This window comes from Anolis sagrei, chromosome 2 (assembly GCF_037176765.1).
Source record: "Anolis sagrei isolate rAnoSag1 chromosome 2, rAnoSag1.mat, whole genome shotgun sequence".
NCBI classification, from domain to species: Eukaryota; Metazoa; Chordata; class Lepidosauria; order Squamata; family Dactyloidae; genus Anolis; species Anolis sagrei.
Window position 1 is genome coordinate 143,906,122 of NC_090022.1, and position 20,372 is coordinate 143,926,493.

Here is a 20,372-nt window from a genome sequence, read left to right on the forward strand (position 1 = left end):
CATCCTGACAGGGAAGCCACCAGTTGCTATTGACCACATAAACTTCAAGGATCAAGGAATTTACTTCTTTTGTCATGTCAGGAGTGACTTGAGAAACTGCAAGTCACTTCTGGTGTGAGAATATTGGCCATCTGCAAGGACGTTGCCCAGGGGACGCCCAGATGTTTTGATGTGTTACCATCCTTGTGGGAGGCTTCTCTCCTGTCCCTACATGAGGAGCTGGAGCTGATAGAGGAAGCTCATCTGCGCTCTCCCGGATTCAAACTTGCAGCCTGTCAGTCTTCAATCATGCCAGCACAGGGGTTTAACCCACTGCACCACAGGAGGCTCTATAAAAGGAATAATTCCTTGATGAAATAAAAGGGCTCAATTTATTCAATCAAGGAATAAAAATATGTTAACATGATGTGTCAACATTGCTAAGCAACTATCTTCTTGCCACCATGGGCCATTTTGAAACTCTATAAAGAAGAGATGCAAAAAGTCATATTGTTTGGCGGATAGAGCAGCCTCCTGGAGTGGTTGCCTGTTCCTCCCCAGTATTTCCAGTCATGGAGATGGGAGTTGAAGAATTGATAGTTTTATGGAAATATACATGCTTTCAATACATTGCTTGATCATTTTCACTGGATCAAATATGAACCTGTAACAACATCTACCCAGGCAACTATGAAATCTTAAATATTTACTTCCGCACCTTTTTTATTAGTAGCACAAGGCAACGCCCCCACAAGAATGGTTAATTATGTCCCTCATATGGAATAAAAACAGGGAACTGCAGTGGAGAAAGTGATGAGAGGCCCGTGCAGCCTTAAGCTTCATAGTGGAGATCCACATGGATTGTGGCCACTAGCCTGGTTGTTTTGATTGGGGGCCAACACACACTGGCGTAACCTCAAATATGAAGACTGCCCTACAAATGTTGGCCTGCAATTAAATTGTGGCATGCACCCATTCATAAGACTGGACTTGTTCTCCATTGACTTATTGGGACTTCACTAGAGGGACAGAAGGGTGGGACACAGAGGTAGTGAAGGAGCTTTATGTCATACTGGAAGTAGTTGTATTCCCTGCGTACTGCATCCCTGGGCCACGAACACACAGCTATGGCTTGTGATGACATAAATAGACCTCAGTGTTCCAAGGAGAGTGTCAAATTAATGCTTTGAGATTCACGTTTGGCCATAAATAGCAGCACAGAGACAGACTGTGGAATCTGGCTTTTTAACATGAAATCCCATAATTCATTCAGAATCCTCCAAAGAATGTCAGCTTTCATTTTTAAAAATAAATCAATCCCTATCCTTCATGGCTGCACAGTGAAAACATACATACACCCCTTGGAAATAGGGACAAAACTGGGAGGAGGGGGGAGTAGAGCTGAGAAAACAGAAGGAGCCTGGACAAAGGCTTCTTTTCACAGGAGACTTGAGGACAGAGGTGGCTCCCTCAAGTTACTTGTCTCCAAGGACAGGCAAACATCTTGTCTGAATGAGTCATATATGTTGCTGGTGCTTAGCCCAAACTGAGAGTGGCTGTGTTGCTTCAGTGACATCTCCTGCTATTTTCTCTTCCCTGCATTGCTAAAACAAATGATTATTTCAAAAGAGATAGGTGGAAGAAGAAGATGATCCATGGCTTAGTTTGATCATTGCAATTCCCACTACTGGAAGACTATTTTATTTGGCATGCTGTAAGGTGCAGACCCAGACTCCCACTACCTATATTTACCTATGAAGGATGTCCTTTCATTCCTAAAACCCCTCATGTTAAGGATTACAGAAATATTATCAAAAACATGCAAATAAATGCTCTTTTTTCTCCCAAGGGACCAGATAACCCAGTGGCAGAGCACATGTTTTGCATGCAAAAGACCATGGGTTCCATCCTTAAGTGTCTCCAGATAGCTAATGATAGGAAATGACTCCTTCTTGTACACCAAGAGTAGGGATGCAAAGTTTTAACTGGGCAGGAGATGAATACAAGATAATGCAGTAACAAATGCAAGACCCTCCACTTAGACAGAAAAAATGAAAGGCAAAGATACAGAATGGGGGACGCATAGGACAAGAGCAGTATGTGTGAAAAAGATCTTGAGGTCCTTGTGAACGAGAAATTAAACATAAGCCAACAATGTGATGTGGTGGCAAGAAAGCCAATGGAATTTTGGCCTGCATCAATAGGAGTCTAGTGTCTACATCCAGGGAAGTAATGCTACCCCTCTCTTCTGCCTTGGTTAGACCACACCTGGAATATTGTGTCCAATTCTGGGCACCACAATTCAAGAGAGATATTGACAAGCTGGAATGTGTCCAGAGGAGAGCGATTAAAATGATCAAGGGTCTGGAGAACAAGCCCTATGAGGAGCAGCTTAAAGAGCTGGGCATGTTTAGCTTGAAGAAGAGAAGGCTGAGAGGAGACATGATGTCCATGTATAAATATGTGAGAAAAAGTCATAGGGAGGAGAGAGCAGGCTTGTTTTCTGCTGCCCTGGAGACTAGCATGCAGAATAATGGCTTCAAACTAAAGGAAAGGAGATTCCACCTGAACATTAGGAAGAACTTCCTGACTGGGAGAGCTGTTCAGCAGTGGAACTCTCTGCCCCAGAATGTGGTGGAGGCTCCTTCTTTGGAGGCTTTTAAACAGAGGCTGGATGGTCATCTGTCTGGGGTGATTTGAATGCAATTTTCCTGCTTCTTGGCAGGGGGTTGGACTGGATAGCCCATGAGGTCTCTTCCAATTCTATTATTCTATGATTCTATGAATGACCCCCCCCCCCCCCCCAATGCATACTGAAATCTAGGCAGATCTTTGATGCTGTTTAGACCCTATTCCATCCAGGAGATGCTTTTGCTATGTGTGAAATTCCTCTACCTGGGCAAAACCTGCAGTGGAAGATGTCTCAACATTGGCACTGTTGCTGGAGTCCAGTACACTCAGGTTTTCACTGGTCTGTTAAAGTTCATGCACAGCCAACCAGGGTCCTCAACTAGGTGCCAGCTCTAAGTATGATATTCAATCAAACCAAATGCACGATAGGCAGAGCATCAAGGGGCAGTAAAAACAAGTGCTTTCCATGTCAGTGAGATGGCAACCTTGACTTTGCCATTTTACTTAAGGGACACTGTGTCACTACGCCATTACATATAATGGAAAGTGAGTATCCATGGATTTTAATATCCTTGAAGGGTCCTGGAATCAAACCCTAGTGGATTCCAAGGGCCAACTGCATGCTGACTTTCCTCCAGGACTGAGTCTCAAGGTAGCTCAAGATGTTCAGGATGTAGAAGGATTCCATCTTAGGAGGAGCCATAAAATGTGTCTATAAACTCAATAGGGGTTTCAAACTAATCATTTCCCTGTGGTCCACTGGTCAAGTCTTGTCTGATAGAACAGAAAGTTTCTTACCCTTGGGATTGGTCCATTAGATATAGTGAGGTAAAGGGTTGTCATTTGATGGTTTAAAAAATACAATTTGGTTTTTTTAACCCCATATGCGATGTCTTAGATAAACCATCTATCTGTTTTTTCTACAAATGCTAACATTGCCAGCTAATATTCAATGGTCAGGAATGATGGGAGTTATAACCCCAAATATTTGGAGGAAAAGAAACCTGGATCATCCCTTCCGTTCGCTTCTTGCCAAACACTTGACACTGTTGATGGCATTTGCGATACCAAGAATTGCCACCAACTTTTTCCCAGGAAATGAAATTGATAGTAGGACTGAAAGGGGGAGTGGTTCCTTTTCAAGCGAGACATCTCAGGAATTCATAGGGAACCCAAATGAATTTTGACAAACAACTGAAATTCCTTAGAGGGTAGGAAGCGTCTGCACATCTCTAGGTTGTGTCTGGAATTTCCTAAAACACACTTTGGAAAGAATCAAGCAAAACTGAGCAACTTGAAAGAGCCAGAAAGGACTCAAAAGAGAAGCAATTTTTCAATAGAGGAGAAAGGGAAGCATTAGTCTGTTTCTAAAGTTAATTCATCAAAGCGGGGAGGCCACCTTATACTTACAGGAGACAGACAAGGAATAATATTGATAAAGGACTTATTCAGATAAAATTGGGGGATGAGCAACAGTGGACCTCCAAATGGTACTGCCACTGTAACTCCCATGAGCTCCAACCAGAGATGAAAGATTCTAGGGAGTTCCAGTTGAACATATAGGAAGCTACAGGTTGGTTACTATACAAGCATTATGATGTCAACTTCTTATTGTTTTGATTTGTGTTAAATGACTTTGTGAATATCCCAAAATGTGTTAGGGTGTTGGTTCACTATCTCTTGGCTTGATCCATACTTCAAACTCTTTCTGAGAGGTGATGTTGATAGTGCGTGTCCTCTGCCTTGCATTCATCCTGTTCCCAGAACCCTATTATATAGGCATGATCGGCCTGTCAGGCACTGTTGTCTAAAAAAAAAAAAACATGAATGGCACACTGTCTTCTAGACCCAGTGCCCAGGATTTCTGCAGTGTTGGGTACAGACAGACTGTCCTCCAACAGAAAAGAGGATTTCTTAGATGGACACAAATGAAGCTCCATTTTGTTGACACTATAATGGAGGCTGATCTTGTGCTGAGGAAAAAGCTACCTGCCTTTTAGAAACCTCTTTGTTAACACTCTATATATACACACACAGTATTTTTAAAGTCCTGTTAAAAATAAATTCCTGGAATCTTGAGTAAATAAATAGTTGGACAGAAGAGTCCTCTGTAACCACAAAGTGGCCATAAATGATCAGGGATCTTAAGCTAGATGGAATGTACAGTTGGTAAGGGGATGTCTGGAAAGGCCTCCTTCACTCGGCATTCTCATACAAACCTCCATGCCAAGATCCCTCCCCTACCAACACACACACATATCATTGCAGTCTGCAGTGGTGAGAAAGTTGATTATTAAGTAGACTCAGATTTCACTAGCAAACAAAATGGCTCAATCAGTAGCTAGTGATGGAAAAAATTGCATTCATTCTTGAATGAAGGCATCAATCCGAAAGCTGCTCCTGTCATTTGATTCCCTTACCACAACCACCTTTTTTAAAAAAGAAGAAACTTTTTTTCTCAAATAAATACCAGAAACTCTTCTACTTCCATGAATGCTATGCTCTCAGAGCCTGGTGTATGAACCAAATTGCCAATTACAGCTTGAGAAAAAATCTAGATAAACAGAATATTAAAAGAGGGCAAAATAGATTGTGATCAATCATTTATCATTCTGGCAAGCAAACAAAATCAAAATCTTGAAACATTTTCTTCCCATGTGCATGCAGTACCATCCACACATGCCTTTAAAAAAGCTGCAAATGAAATATAAATACATGGTATTACTTAGTTTTAGGAATAAAATATGCTTGGGAACTCCAGATAATTTCTACAGTGATCTTCTCTTTCTGTTTACCACAGGGCTTGTTCTGAATACTCCGGAGTACAACCTAAGAGAAAGATTACACATGTTGCCTTTGATGTTCCTATCAAATGCAATTTAGAAAGGTGTCATTCTCAAAACGAAATATATAAAGTCATCATTCACAACATTTCTCAAATCACTAAGGTTCTTCCTACACACAGTAATATGTCTGACAAAGCCTGGGATTTTGGACCCTCATCTTAATGCTTTGAATGTCCCAGGAAAAATGATGGACAGTGATATCAATGGTTGTTTGCAAACGATAGAATAAAAAAACAAGGCTCAAGCTTCAATTAAAGAAAGATCCCTCCAGCAATCACCCAAACCAGATAAAATCAGATCCTTGTGTGTGTGTGTGTGTGTGTGTGTGTGTGAGAGAGAGAGAGAGAGAGAGAGAGAGAGAGAGAGAAATGATCCTTTTGTCACCAAGATTTGGTTAGTATGTTTACTTATTTGACTAAGGCTGGAGGCTTATCATTTTCATGGAAGAGGCTAAATAAATACGAATACATTAGTCTTCTGTATAGTTGGCCAAGCCCCTGGCTATTTAGGATTGTCACCATTTGTCTCTTGGGTCTTGCACCTTTCTCTCTACAGAAGTGGACACTTAGGCCAATCAAGGAATCATCTGCATACCCACATCATCATTTCCCCCAGTTTTGCACCCACCCAGAAGGTGTCTCTGCAATGGACTGGTCCTTTAAACTGACCAATGATGAGCTGCTCTTCTTCCTGTCATGAGGATCTCCTCCTTCTGTCAGTGTCATCAGGGAAACCTCTGGCCAATCACTGTGTACAAATTCTCAGCCAGTACGAATTCTCAGCCAGTCAAAAGGAGTCATGGGGAGTCGAAAGAAATGTCAGAACTGCATAAAATGTCTTGTATTTTTTATGGCGTTTGCTTGTACATTTTGAGTGTTGACTGGTACTTGCATTCCTTTTGGCCAAACTGTAATAAACCTCTGTAGTTTGCCTTCAACCCGGAGTGTTTGTTCCCTGTCCTGGCGGATCTGGTTTAGCCAAAGCTCACCAGGCATGATTCTCCTTATCTGCAGTCCTAGTTCAAATCTCATCACTGGGATGTCAGATTCTGTAATTGCAAAATCAGGGCAGTTGCCACAAAACTAGCAAGAAATCTAGATTAATTCCTTGCCTGTATGTTCTCTTTTGTATTCCCATAAATCAAGTGACGAGAGGCTTTTAAACTCCAAATCTTAAAAAGAAAAGCCACAGAAGATGAATGTGGTTTTATATCCCGAGGAGAGGGGTCAGACTCCTATCCTCCAGACATCCTCCATCTTATATTAAGAGGATAATTCTGATTCTGATTTAGCACCTGACTTTTCAAAAGAGAAGAAATTAAAAGTAATCCAATGCTGCCACAGTACAAAAAAGTTTTTTTCCATCCAAGAGAGAGAGAAAGAGAGACCGGCAAAGCATTGGAGACAGACACAAACACAGCCGCACCAAACTATGGAAGTGTAATCCAATCTAACCTTTTCATGTTTAGACTGTAAGCCTTTTTCGTTTTATATTCTCCTTAGTGTAACAAATTGAGACGAGAACACAAAGGAGACAGTTGGCATGTTTGGGTTATGAGCACCAACTCCACGGTTGTAAGTTTTATAGATGCATCTCTGATTCCAGTTCTTTGCAAGATTAATAAAAATGCTTCAGTTGTAATGAAAAATATTAACTTCTTCCCTTTCTCTTTTACTTTATACTGGAATGCTGCTGGAGGCAAGGAGGCTGAATACAGTCATATTTGTTGAAGAAACCATGGCCAGGCAATGCAAAAACTAGTTAAAATTCAGAAAGGTTTTTTTTACTAAATTAGAGCTAGCAGGATAAAATATCATGGCTTTGTTGTATGGAAAGTATCATTAGCTCCAAATGGGGTCTGTTTATTTTGTAAGAATCATAAAGGAAGATATTTGTGTGCTGGTTTTTAAAAATATTTGAAATAATTCTAAGCATTAGGGTAAATCTCTCCAATTTTGGTATTGCTTTTTTAAAGAGGATTGCCAAATTTTGATACATTGTTTGGAAAGGAACTGAAACAGAAAACCTTTGTTAGGTTTGAGAAAATCTTGAATCATGAACATTCAATACACATATTATTATTATTATTATTAATAATAATAATAATAATAATAAATCTTTATTTCTACCCCACCACCATCTCCCCAAAGGTGGCTCACAGAAGCACTCCAAGCGCCACATGCAGACAATACATAAGTATAAATACAATGACATGTATAATCAAAGGCGCATAAAAATCTCACTGATAAAATTTTAAAACTATGAAAATTATAAAATGCCCATATTCTAAGTATAGAGACCACCATGCCATATAGATATGAAATATACCAGTAGTAATACTGTAAAAGCATGTTATAGTAAGTTAAGTGTGTCTTTATTGGTCTTTATTTGTTTTAATTATTGTATTTCAAATTAATATCAAGTCAATACAGAGTTTATGGTATGGTATAGGACATAATATTAGTTAGGCTTATTTTAGGCAACCTAAAACTACAATTACCCAGCATCTGCCAATCCTTATGGGTGCCAATTAACTGAGAGTTTTACTGTCACTTTTCCAGGTTCCATAATAAACAAAGATGCTGTGAAGTCAACTAGCCCTCCCTTCAACTTCCTGATTCAAATCCTACTGGTAATACCAACTAGAGCAGTCCAATTGAATTAATGAGATTTATGGAATTGTTGACCCATCATTCAACAACTTAATAAAAAGGTCTTCTCAAACTGAATCTCGGCAAACACAGGATTTGAGCCCTGTGATTTTTTGAAGAGGTACCATATTGGCACCTCCAACAATCTTGCTGGCTGTTTTTTATAACACAAAGCTATGTATAAGATGAGACACATACACACAAACGGCATGAGAAAATGACTAAAAACAACCCCTAAATTACAAACTAAAGACTATAATAAAAAAAAAAACAATAATAGGAGGAAAATCAGAAAACATGTTTTTCAACTATCTGGTTGATGATAACAATTGACCTCATTAAATATACTATTTAGCTAAAACCTCTTTCTTCTTATATAGGACACCCACTATTCCTCAAATCCAAATACTGATCGCCTCCTCCAATGGTTTTTCAAAAACACAATTAATGGTTGCCAATGCTGCTTGAAATTAGTTAATAATTTTCCTTTGATCACAACTATCAGTTCATCCAAACTGTACATTTTCAACAGCCAATCTTTTGAGGGGATAACATATGTGTATAGAGTAGAGCCAACATGGCTCTGAATATCAGTTACTGGTGAACATTAAAATGGAGGTTCCTGTTACACTCCTCTCCTGTTTCTGGAATTCCAACTGCTATTCTGCTTAGCCACAGTGTGAACAGAAAGTTGGAGTGCACAGACATTTAGACTGATCCGACAGGATTCCTATTCTTCTCTGATGACTGTTTGCACTTTTGCCACAGTGTTCAGAAACACATCCTTGTGAGCCCCTAGTACCAGAGGTGACCTGACCACGGGAAGGCAGAAGAGGGTTTAGAATCTACTTAAAGGGCTTAGAATCAGCTTCCAGACATTCACGCCAGTTGCAAAATGGCCAGGAGTGGCACTATGAAGACCCGTAAGGCTTGTGTACACTACCCCACAGATGTATCATGTACTGTTTCTAAAGCATAGAGAGCAGAGCTTGGAAAAATGACTTGTTTCAGATAATACGGTAGCTATCAATCAGGCTTAAAGATCCCAATGCCCCACTGGAGTAGAAACCACATACAGGTACTTTAGCCAGGCTTCACCAGTCAATAAGTACATTGGGACTCTTTCTATTTCCTCCAAGTACCATGTAGTGCCACAAAGGGACCTGAATCATAGAATCATAGAATCAAAGAGTTGGAAGAGACCTCATGGGCCATCCAGTCCAACCCCCTGCCAAGAAGCAGGAATACTGCATTCAAATCACCCCTGACAGATGGCCATCCAGCCTCTGCTTAAAAGCTTCCAAAGAAGGAGCCTCCACCACACTCCGAGGCAGAGAGTTCCACTGCTGAACGGCTCTCACAGTCAGGAAGTTCTTCCTACTGTTCAGATGGAATCTCCTCTCTTGTAGTTTGAAGCCATTGTTCCGCGTCCTAGTCTCCAAGGAAGCAGAAAACAAGCTTGCTCCCTCCTCCCTGTGGCTTCCTCTCACATATTTATACATGGCTATCATATTTCCTCTCAGCCTTCTCTTCTTCAGGCTAAACATGCCCAGTTCCCTAAGCCGCTCCTCATAGGGCTTGTTCTCCAGCCCCTTGATCATTTTAGTCGCCCTCCTCTGGACACATTCCAGCTTGTCAATATCTCTCTTGAATTGTGGTGCCCAGAATTGGACACAATATTCCAGGTGTGGTCTAACCAAAGCGGAATAGAGGGGTAGCATGACTTCCCTAGATCTAGACACTATGCTCCTATTGATGCAGGCCAAAATCCCATTGGCTTTTTTTTTCCGCCGCATCACATTGTTGGCTCATGTTTAACTTGTTGTCCACGAGGACTCCAAGATCTTTTTCACACGTACTGCTCTCGAGCCAGGCATCCCCCATTCTGTATCTTTGCATTTCATTTTTTCTGCCAAAGTGGAGTATCTTGCATTTGTCACTGTTGAACTTCATTTTGTTAGTTTTGGCCCATCTCTCTAATCTGTCAAGATCGTTTTGAATTCTGCTCCTGTCCTCTGGACTATTGGCTATCCCTCCCAATTTGGAGTTGTCTGCAAACTTGATGATCATGCCTTCTAGCCCTTCATCTAAGTCGTTAATAAAGATGTTGAACAGGACCGGGCCCAGGACGGAACCCTGCGGCACTCCACTTGTCACTTCTTTCCAAGATGAAGAGGAAGCATTAGTGAGCACTCTCTGTGTTCGTCCACTTAACCAATTGCAGATCCACCTCACCGTAGTTTTGCCTAGCCCACATTGGACTAGTTTCCTTGCCAGAAGGTCATGGGGGACCTTGTCGAAGGCCTTACTGAAATCCAGGTATGCTACATCCACGGCATTCCCCGCATCTACCCAGCTTGTAGCTCTATCGAAGAAAGAGATCAGATTAGTCTGGCATGACTTGTTTTTGATAAATCCATGTTGACTATTAGCGATGACTGCATTTGTTTCTAAGTGTTTGCAGACCGCTTCCTTAACAATCTTTTCCAGAATCTTGCCCGGTATCGACGTGAGGCTGACCGGACGGTAGTTGTTTGGGTCATCCTTTTTTCCCTTCTTGAAGATTGGGACCACATTGGCCCTCCTCCAATCTGCTGGAACTTCTCCCGTTCTCCAAGAACTCTCAAAGATGGTTGCCAATGGTTCCGAAATGACTTCCGCTAGTTCCTTCAATACTCTGGGGTGTAGTTGATCTGGCCCTGGGGACTTGAACTCATTTAGAGTGGCCAGGTATTCCTGGACGACTTCTTTCCCAATTTGGGGTTGGATGTCCTCCAATCCCTCATCCACTCCATCTTGCTGAGGTTGAAGACTCTCTTTTTGTGAGAAGACCGAGGCAAAGAAGGCATTAAGTAGTTCTGCCTTTTCCCTATCCCCTGTCAGCATTTCCCCATCTTCTCCGCGAAGAGGTCCTATTGCCTCCTTGTTTTTCCTTTTTCTACTGACATAAGAATAGAAGCCCTTTTTATTGTTTTTAATGTCCCTGGCAAGTCTGAGCTCGTTTTTTGCTTTAGCCTTGCGGACCTTTTCCCTACAGGTGTTGGCTATTTGTTTGAATTCTTCTTTGGTGATTTCTCCCTTTTTCCACTTCTTGTGCATGTCTCTTTTGTGTCTTAGCACAGTTAGAAGTTCTTTGGACATCCATTCTGGCTTCTTTGCACTTGTCCTATTTTTTCTCTTTGTTGGCACGGTTTGCAATTGCGTCTTGAGTATTTCACTCTTGAGAAATTCCCATCCATCCGTAACTCCCTTGTCTTTTAGTATCTGTGTCCACGGAATGCTGCTCAGCGTTTCCTTCATTTTTTGGAAATCAGCTCTCCTAAAGTCCAAAATGCGGGTTTGACTTGTCTTAGTTTCGGCCTTCCTTTGTACCTCAAATTGCAGGAGCACATGGTCACTTGCCCCTAAGGATCCTACCACTTCGACCGCATCGATCAGGTCCTCCGCATTTGTTAGGATGAGATCAAGAGTAGCCAATCCCCTTGTTGCCTCTTCTACCTTCTGGACCATGAAATTGTCTGCAAGGCAAGCGAGGAATTTGTTGGACCTTGTACTCTTGGCCGAGTTTGTTTTCCAGCAAATATCGGGATAGTTGAAATCGCCCATGACTACTACATCTCTTTTCTGTGCCTGTTTGGTCAACTGTTGGCAGAAGACTTCATCAAGATCTTCCTCCTGGCTTGGGGGTCTGTAGTAGACGCCTACAACGACATCTTTTTGAGTCCCAGTTCCCTTGATTCTAATCCAGATGATTTCAAGCTGGTTTCCCAGATTGCTGTCTTGAATTTCTTCTGCAGCATAAGAGTTTTTGACATATAAGGCTACTCCGCCTCCTCTCCCCTTTGTTCGGTTTCTGTGAAAGAGGTTATACCCCTCGATATCTACATTCCAGCGATAGGAGTCATCCCACCAGGTTTCAGTGATGGCTATGATATCATATTTGTGGTGTTGTGCTAGAAGTTGGAGTTCGTCTTGTTTATTTCCCATGCTCTGTGCATTAGTGTAAAGACATGTGAGCCCCTGGGATCTTCCCTTGAGCTGTTTAATTGGGATTATTGTGCTTTTGGTACTTGGTCCTTGTTGTGTTTTTGCAGCCCTCCGTTTAGCCTTCTGGCGATTCCCAGACATTATGGGTAAAGTAGTGTTCGCAAGGCTGTTGTCCCCCTCCCCCGGTGGACCTAGTTTAAAGTGCGTCTAATGAGGTTTGCGAGTCTGTGAGCAAAAAGGTGTTTTCCTACTTGTGTGAGATGCACCCCATCCCTTACCAGTAGGCCATCCTCCTGGAATAGCAGGCCATGGTCGAGGAAGCCAAAGCGTTCCTCCTGACACCATTTTCTAAGCCAGTCATTGACCTGTACTATTTTTCTGGCTCTTGTGGGTCCGTGTCTTACAACAGGGAGGAGGGATGAAAAGACCACCTGTACATTACATTCTTTTAGCATTGCTCCTAGAGCTCGAAAATCATTTGTGATCTTTTGAAACATATGCCTTGCAGTATCATTGGTTCCTACATGAATCAACATGAGGGGAGGACGGTGATAGGGCTTGAGGAGCCTGGTGAGCCTCTGAGTGATATGGTGTATTTTTGCCCCCGGTAGGCAGCATATTTCTCGAGCCATCCCATCTGGTCTGGAAATGACAGATTCCGTTCCTCTAAGGAGGGAGTCGCCTACTACCAAGACCTGTTTACTTTCAGGAATGACAGGGCCCCTTTTGTGCAACGTAGTGTGTAGGTCTCCAGAAAAGTGATCCTGTTGGTGTGAATTGTGTAGGTGAAAAGTGTTGTCCTCCTCCTCGACATCCCCGGTGCATTCGTCAAGGACAATCCATTGAGATTCGTCCAAGAGCCTATGGTTCTCCTGTATGTGTTCCTGTTGCTCCTGGTCTATGGTTGGGGATGGTACACCTGCACGATTGTGCAAGTGTGAATGTTGTGAAGTGTTGTCCCAGTCAGGGCTATCCCCTGCACACTGATCAAGGATGAGCCACTGATCAGTATCTAAGCCATTCTGGTCTTCCCCAATATGTTGTGTTTCTTGGTCAGGTGCTAGTTGTGTGAGAATTTGGAATCTATTGTGTAACTGCAGCTGAGTGGAAGTATTCTGAGGAGGCTTCCGGGTCCTATGTGTCCTTCTAAGGGTGACATTTCTCCAAGCCTGAGGGTTGTCCACATCTGAGGTGCTGTTCTGTTGAGCCTCCCCGTAATGTTGGTGTGATATGGGCTGCGTGTCTAGGACAGTGTGGTGTGTGGTGTCCAAGAACAGCTCAAGTTCCTGAATGTCCTTAAGGGTCTTAATACGGTCCTCGAGTTGTCGTATCCTGTGTTCCATGCGAGTGATCTGTGTACACTTGGGGCAGATGTAATTGAGTAATTGTAGTGTGAAAAAGCTGAACATGCCACAGCTTGTGCATGAGACGGGAAGTTTTCGTGTTTGTTCCATCTGGAGGTTGCTAATGACCTCCTCTTGGTGTGTGTTTGATGTTGTTGTCTGTATGCAGGGGTGAAAGTATAGGTTACTGAGTGTACGAGTGTACTGGTTTATATAGGATAACCAGGAAGCCCCGCCTCTCAAACAAAGCAGTTAATTTTTAAACTCAGGAAGCCCCTCCCCTCAAACAGAGCAGTTAATTTTTAAACTCAGGAAGCCCCGCCTCTCAAAGAAAGCAGCGCTGAAAGCTGTTAAATTTAAACAAAGCTTACCCTGAAGCAGAAGGAAACAAAATGGGTTCCTGCTTCCTCAACTTCTGTGGAAAGCCCAGCTGCCCCTTGGGAGCCAAGCTGCCCACCCAGCTGCCCACCTGAGAGCCAAGCTGGCCAAACCAGCAAGCCAAAAAAGAGGAGAAGCACTGACAATCAGCTCCGTACAGTATTGCCACACATAACATCATGCAGTCCTCTTTTTCCAGATAATATGGGCATTCTATTTGGTGGATTCTGGGAATTGCAGCTTCCCACCCCTCCCCTCCCCTCCCACACACATACACACACACACAAACACAAATAATAGATTTCACAGACACTGGTTTGAAATAATATGATTTGTGCTTAAACATGCATACTGTAGATCATTGAAAAGCAGACTTTGATGTGAGGTGGGATTAGGGCTAAAAAGACTAATCAGGCATATTGACCAAGAACCTCATCATAGTTACAAAAAGCTTTCTTCAGTGACAGAGCCCCATGCCAGCCATCACACAATGTTGTGTGGCTTCCGACGGAGGTCCCCACCCATCCCCAACCAGGGTGAAAGCATCCTTGGATGCTTCTCCCCAAACACAGAGGCCCTCCCATGTTGTGCTGGTTCTAATGGAGCCAGCAGGCTTCTGTCCTGTTTGGGCAACATCTCCTCCATGTGATGAGGGAAGCATTGCCATGCCAGAGAGAGGTGAGGGGTGACTCACTTGCTGGCAAAATGACACAGAGTGGGAGAGGGGATGAGGTGGCAAAAGTTATCTTCATTTCCCAGCCTGGGAGCCCTCAGTGGTGCAGTGGGTTAAACCCCTGTGCCGGCAGGACTGAAGACCGACAGGTTGCCAGTTCGAATCCGAGGAGAAGCAGATGAGCTCCCTCTATCAGCTCCAGATCCTCATGCAGGGACATGAGAGAAGCCTCCCACAAGGATGATAAAACATCAAATCATCCGGGCGTACCCTGGGCAACGTCCTTGCAGATGGCCAATTCTCTCACAACAGAAGCGACTTGCAGTTTCTCAGGTCACTCCTGATATGACCAAAAAAAAATTCCCAGCCTGCCTCAAAGGCTCACTGGATGTAAAATGTGTGGAGGAGACATGGAATTGATATGTAAGAAGAAAATATAAATAATGTTATAAGAAATTCTTGATTTTTGACTATGCTCTTGAAATTACTCTAATTAAAGAAAACTCTTCAAACTATTTTTAACTCCCTAAGACAGCAGGTTTATGTTAAAAACACAGTTTCTGTACTGTATAACATACTAGGCACACACAGATCACACTATATGTATAAATAGACAATGTTGACAACACTAACAGCAAGGTTCATCTTCCAAATCTGATTTGTCTTAGTTGTAGGGCCCTCATGTTCACCTACTTATAGCATGGCCCAGATTTCAGTCAGGGTTAACCTGATATTTTTAGTGCCTGCAATAATGCCACCAAATATGCCTGGGTTTTGTGTTCATTTTTAGAACAGAAGTGTTTATACAAGAGTCTTTGTAGAGATTTAGGGTACAGAGGGACTTAAATGTGGCGCCAACCATCCACCTCATGTGCCGTGTTTATAAAAAGCCACTTTAATACACCCCATTGTATAAATTATGTAAAAGAAAAAGGAATGAGAGAATTGGTCACAACCAAGAGGATTTACAATAAAGTACTTGCCTGGTAAGAGGGTTAGCAAAGTTATGCTTCTACACCATCACATGTCCTTTCTGTATAATCACAACTTAACATGTTCCAGAGGAAAATGGTGATGGGGAGAGTTCATCACAGGATAAACAGTCAGGAGGCATCGTGTCTAGATATTTGGTTAGCATTTTATATTTTGATGACATGCTTTTCTTTATAAATAAACTGAATCTTGGTGACAGTTAACGATATAAAATAAATAATATATGAAAAAATGAGCTAGAGTCCTACACTTAAAAATGAGCTAGAATCCAACCACTTAATTACTCCTGCATACTGAGTTAGGTCTATGTAACTAGGGGCATTTTCACACAAAACTCCTAAAATGGGTTCTGCCATTGCAAACCCATCTTGCTTGAGACTGGAGTATGCTTGGCTAGAGCCTGTTCTTATTGCATCAAGCCTTTCTGAAAGTAATGTATATTTAGCTTAATGCAGCTGCTGAGATGTAACTCCTCCCAACCTATGCACAATGCTTTTGCAATGAAAGGAAACATTAAATTAAGGAGAGAAATCCATATCAGTTATGGAGCTGTGCAATTGTTGAAGAGGAAGGAACAACAAATGAAGAGAAAGGGGGAAATAATAGCTTTATATACAGAGGTCTTCTCTGTCTGCCTAGCCGAAGTTTTAATGGCAGTGGACTGGGAAAGGGGAACTGTCGAGGTCCTGAACCGGTGCCTGGCCGCTGTAATGGTCTGGATGAGGGCGAACAAACTGAAATTAAATCCAGACAAGACGGAGGTACTCCTGGTCAGTCGCAAGGCCGAACTGGGTATAGGGTTACAACCTGTGCTGGATGGGGTCGCACTCCCCTTGAAGGCGCAGGTTCGCAGCTTGGGTGTGATCCTGGATTCATCGCTGAGCCTGGATCCCCAGGTTTCAGCGGTGACCAGGGGAGCATTTGCACAGCTCAGGCTCGTGCGCCAGCTGCGCCCGTACCTCGGGAAGTCTGACTTGGCCACGGTGGTACACGCTCTGGTCACATCCCGCCTTGACTACTGCAACGCTCTCTACGTGGGGCTGCCCTTGAAGACGGCCCGGAAGCTTCAGCTAGTCCAGCGCGCGGCAGCCATGTTACTAACTGGAGCGGGACGCAGGGAGCACACAACGCCCTTGTTGTTCCAGCTCCACTGGCTGCCGATCTGCTACCGGGCCCAATTTAAGGTGCTGGTGTTGGCCTACAAAGCCCTAAACGGTTCCGGCCCAAAATACCTCTCGGACTGCATCTTGGCCTATGAGCCCACGAGGGCCTTGAGATCGTCCGGGGAGGCCTTTCTCTCGATCCCGCCTGCCTCTCAGGCACGCCTGGCGGGGACGAGAGAGAGGGCCTTCTCGGTGGTGGCCCCCCGGCTATGGAACACTCTCCCTGTAGACATCAGGCAGGCGCCCTCCCTTATGTCTTTCCGTAAAAGCCTAAAGACATGGCTGTTTGAGAAGGCATTTAATTAAGTGCTACAAAAATTTGGTAAAGATGACTGGAACGGAATGTGGATTATGAGATTGGTTATGATTCTACTATGAGACGGAGCGGATTATTTAGTGTAACTTTATAACTGTTGTATTGTGGATATGTGGTTTTGCTATTGCTTTTTGTAAATTGCCTTTTATATGTTGTACACCGCCGTGAGTCGCCCTAGGGCTGAGAACGGCGGTCAACAAATGCAGCAAATAAATAACTAAATAAACTGCAGAGGACAGAAGAAACACCCACAACTCACCCACAATAAATGTCATTCACTCCAAAGTTGCTGCAGAAGCATCTTGAGATTACCGCACCGCTTAAAAGACTCATGAAGACTCACTGAACACATGTTTAGCGGATCTAGAAAAGGCTTCCCCTGTTTTCTAAAAATGACTGCCTCACCACAAGCTGCAATTGGTTTGTAGTAAGTTTACAATGATGTCGTGTGACTGTAAGTTTTTTCATTCATGGCTGGGGAGTCTCCAACATAAATTGCAAGCCTCATATGATAATGTCCTAAAAACAAAATAACTTTTCCTGGCCTGACCACATTCCACTCCCATCCCCTATAGGAGCCAGCTGCTAGATTGTGTGAAGGAGGCCCATTCAATATTTGATCAGAGCATAAGGAGGATTACATCTACATCCAGAGCAAAAGCTGAATCCATCTCCTTCACTAAAATGGCTGCTGGTTCTTAAGGTGGGCTGGGGAGGCATTTACCTAAATTTCTATTAAGATTGTGAAGTACTAATGAATACAGACCAGTGATGGATGGTCTAAGTTATAACACTAAATACCAGCCATTTTTTTTTGTTTGTGGGCTTTAATTTATTGGTTTCATGGTATCAGACTTTTGAGCAAACATGATACAGGGGTCCTCAAACTTTTTAAACAGAGGGCCGGGTCACAGTTCCTCAAACTGTTGGAGGGCCGGATTATAATTTGAAAAAAACATATGAATGAATTCCAGTGCACATATCTTATTTGTAGTGCAAAAACCACTTAAAAACAATACAATAATTAAAATGAAGAACAATTTTAACAAATATAAATGTATTAGTATTTCAATAGGAAGTGTGGGCCTGCTTTTGGCTGATGAGATAGGATTGTTGTTGTTGTTGTTGTGTGCTTTCAAGTCGTTACAGATTTAGGTTGACCCTGTACGAGGGCCAGGTAAATGACCTTGGAGGGCCGCATCCGGCCCCCGGGCCTTAGTTTGAGGACCCCTATGATAGAACATACTCAGCCATGGGTACAACACTGGCAGTCAATATATAGGCAGTCCCCAAGATATGAACAAGTTCGATAGGTTTGTTCTCAAGTTGAATTTGTATGTAAGTTGGAACAGGTACCTTTTAAAGCAGGGTTCCTCAAACTAAGGCCCGAGGGCCGGATATGGCCCTCCAAGGTAATTTACCTGGCCCTCGCTCAGGGTCAACCTAAGTCTGAAATGACTTGAAAGCACACAACAACAATCCTATCTCATCAGCCAAAAGCAGGCCCACACTCCCCATTAAAATACTAATACATTTATATTTGTTAAAATTGTTCTTCTTTGTAATTATTGTATTGTTTTAGGTGTTTTTTGCACTACAAATAAAATATGTGCAGTGTGCATAGGAATTCATTCATGCTTTTTTCAAATTATAATCTGGCCCTCCAACAGTTTGAGGAACTTTGACCTGGCTCTCTGTTTAAAAGGTTTGAGGACCCCTGTTTTAAAGTGTAACTCTACCCATAGATAGACAGACAGACAGACAGACTTTGGATAGCATAGGGAAGTATTAGCACTCAGATGCTGTTTGTTTTGCAGGCTGTGCCTCTTCAGGGATACCAAGTGTAGCATTCTGCACCATATCCATGGTATCGGTGCAGGGGGGCATCAGAGGCCACAAAAAACAAGGAAGGGCCACATGTGCCCCATGAGCCACATGCTTTTCCACACTGACTCTGACTCTCTCCCTTAAATCTTCTTTGCTGAAATTCTGCTGAGTCTTTTCCAGGAAAAAAGGTGCTATATAAATGCAACATTGTTCCTCAGATTTAGAAATAGCTTCCCCCAAAATAGTAACAAAGTCCCCGAAGCAGGATGAGGCAACACAGCTTCGTACCCAGAGAGGATTACTCGAAACGTTTCTTCAAACTGATGTTCAGCATGCGGATTCTTGGAGTTCCCAGGATAATTATGAAACGAGGAAAATCATAATAATAAAGAATCACTTGCACAACACCATTATTGGGAATTAAAGTATAAAAATCGGAGGCATAGTTTTTTTCCTTTCCTTTCTCAAATGCAAAAGTATATAGGCTTTTTAATATATATATGCTTGAGAATATATTTTTTTAAAAATCAGCTGCAAATAAATAAGGCCTCCAGGGTGCAAAACAAAGAGAAAGATCAGTCCATTTATGCAAAGGGGGTGGGGAGAACCCACCTTGGTAAAAGTCTGGCCCCTGCACCAGAAAAGAAGGGGCTGTTTGTTTAACTTGCCTCCATACAAAGTTGGTTAGGGAGGGGCTTATTTTGCAGACGTCTGGAGGAGCATAAACAAGCAGCCTAACATTCACTTTTAAAAATATTTCCAGAGGTGGACCAGGAGACCAAAAGGTGCTGTCTTGGAAAAGGATGGATTTCATTTATTGGACATCTGTTCTCTTTGCACCTGGGAAGCCACATCCTAATTCCAGAGCTGGCTGAAGACATTTTGGTGCCAGGGAAGATTCGATCCCACAGACACAGCCTCCAAATATTTTATTTGTTCATGATATTTATATATTCGGCCCAATAACAACGTTGACCAGAGGGTTTGCAAAACAGAGAGGATTAAAGTGAGAGCTGTGCACGGACGACCTCTTGAAATTCCTGGCCCTGTCTGTGGGCACAGAAATTGGGGGGCACAAGGCTCACCACATTCCTGGGGCAGGGAAAGGGAGGAGATGTTCTCCAACAATTTCCTAAAAGTAGAGCTCATCATTATCAGTCGTTTCAACACAGCTTCTTTCTTAACTCCTAAGGTGCCCCCTTTGTGCTGTGCCACAAAAGTACAGCCAACATTCTGGATCAATTAGGGTTATTATACCCTCATTTATAGCTTTAGTAATTTTAATCAAACCCAAAGAAACTGGATCGACTTACCCACTGGTCAATGTAAGTACTATACCTGAAGTCTTATCAAAAAAGGAACCATCTCTGAGTAGACTACTGAAAGAAGAAAGCTTGGCCCATCCCTGGAGAACGAAAAGAAGCACCTTTTCCTTAAAAGCCTGAAGTTTTAAATACCTGTCTGAATTTATTACAAAGTTGTAAATGACCAATGGAAGGACAGCAAGGGGTGGGTCATTCTTGTCTCCCTAAGGAAAGAGTTCCAAAATTTAGAGTCAGCCAAAGAAAAGGCCCTGTATTGTGTT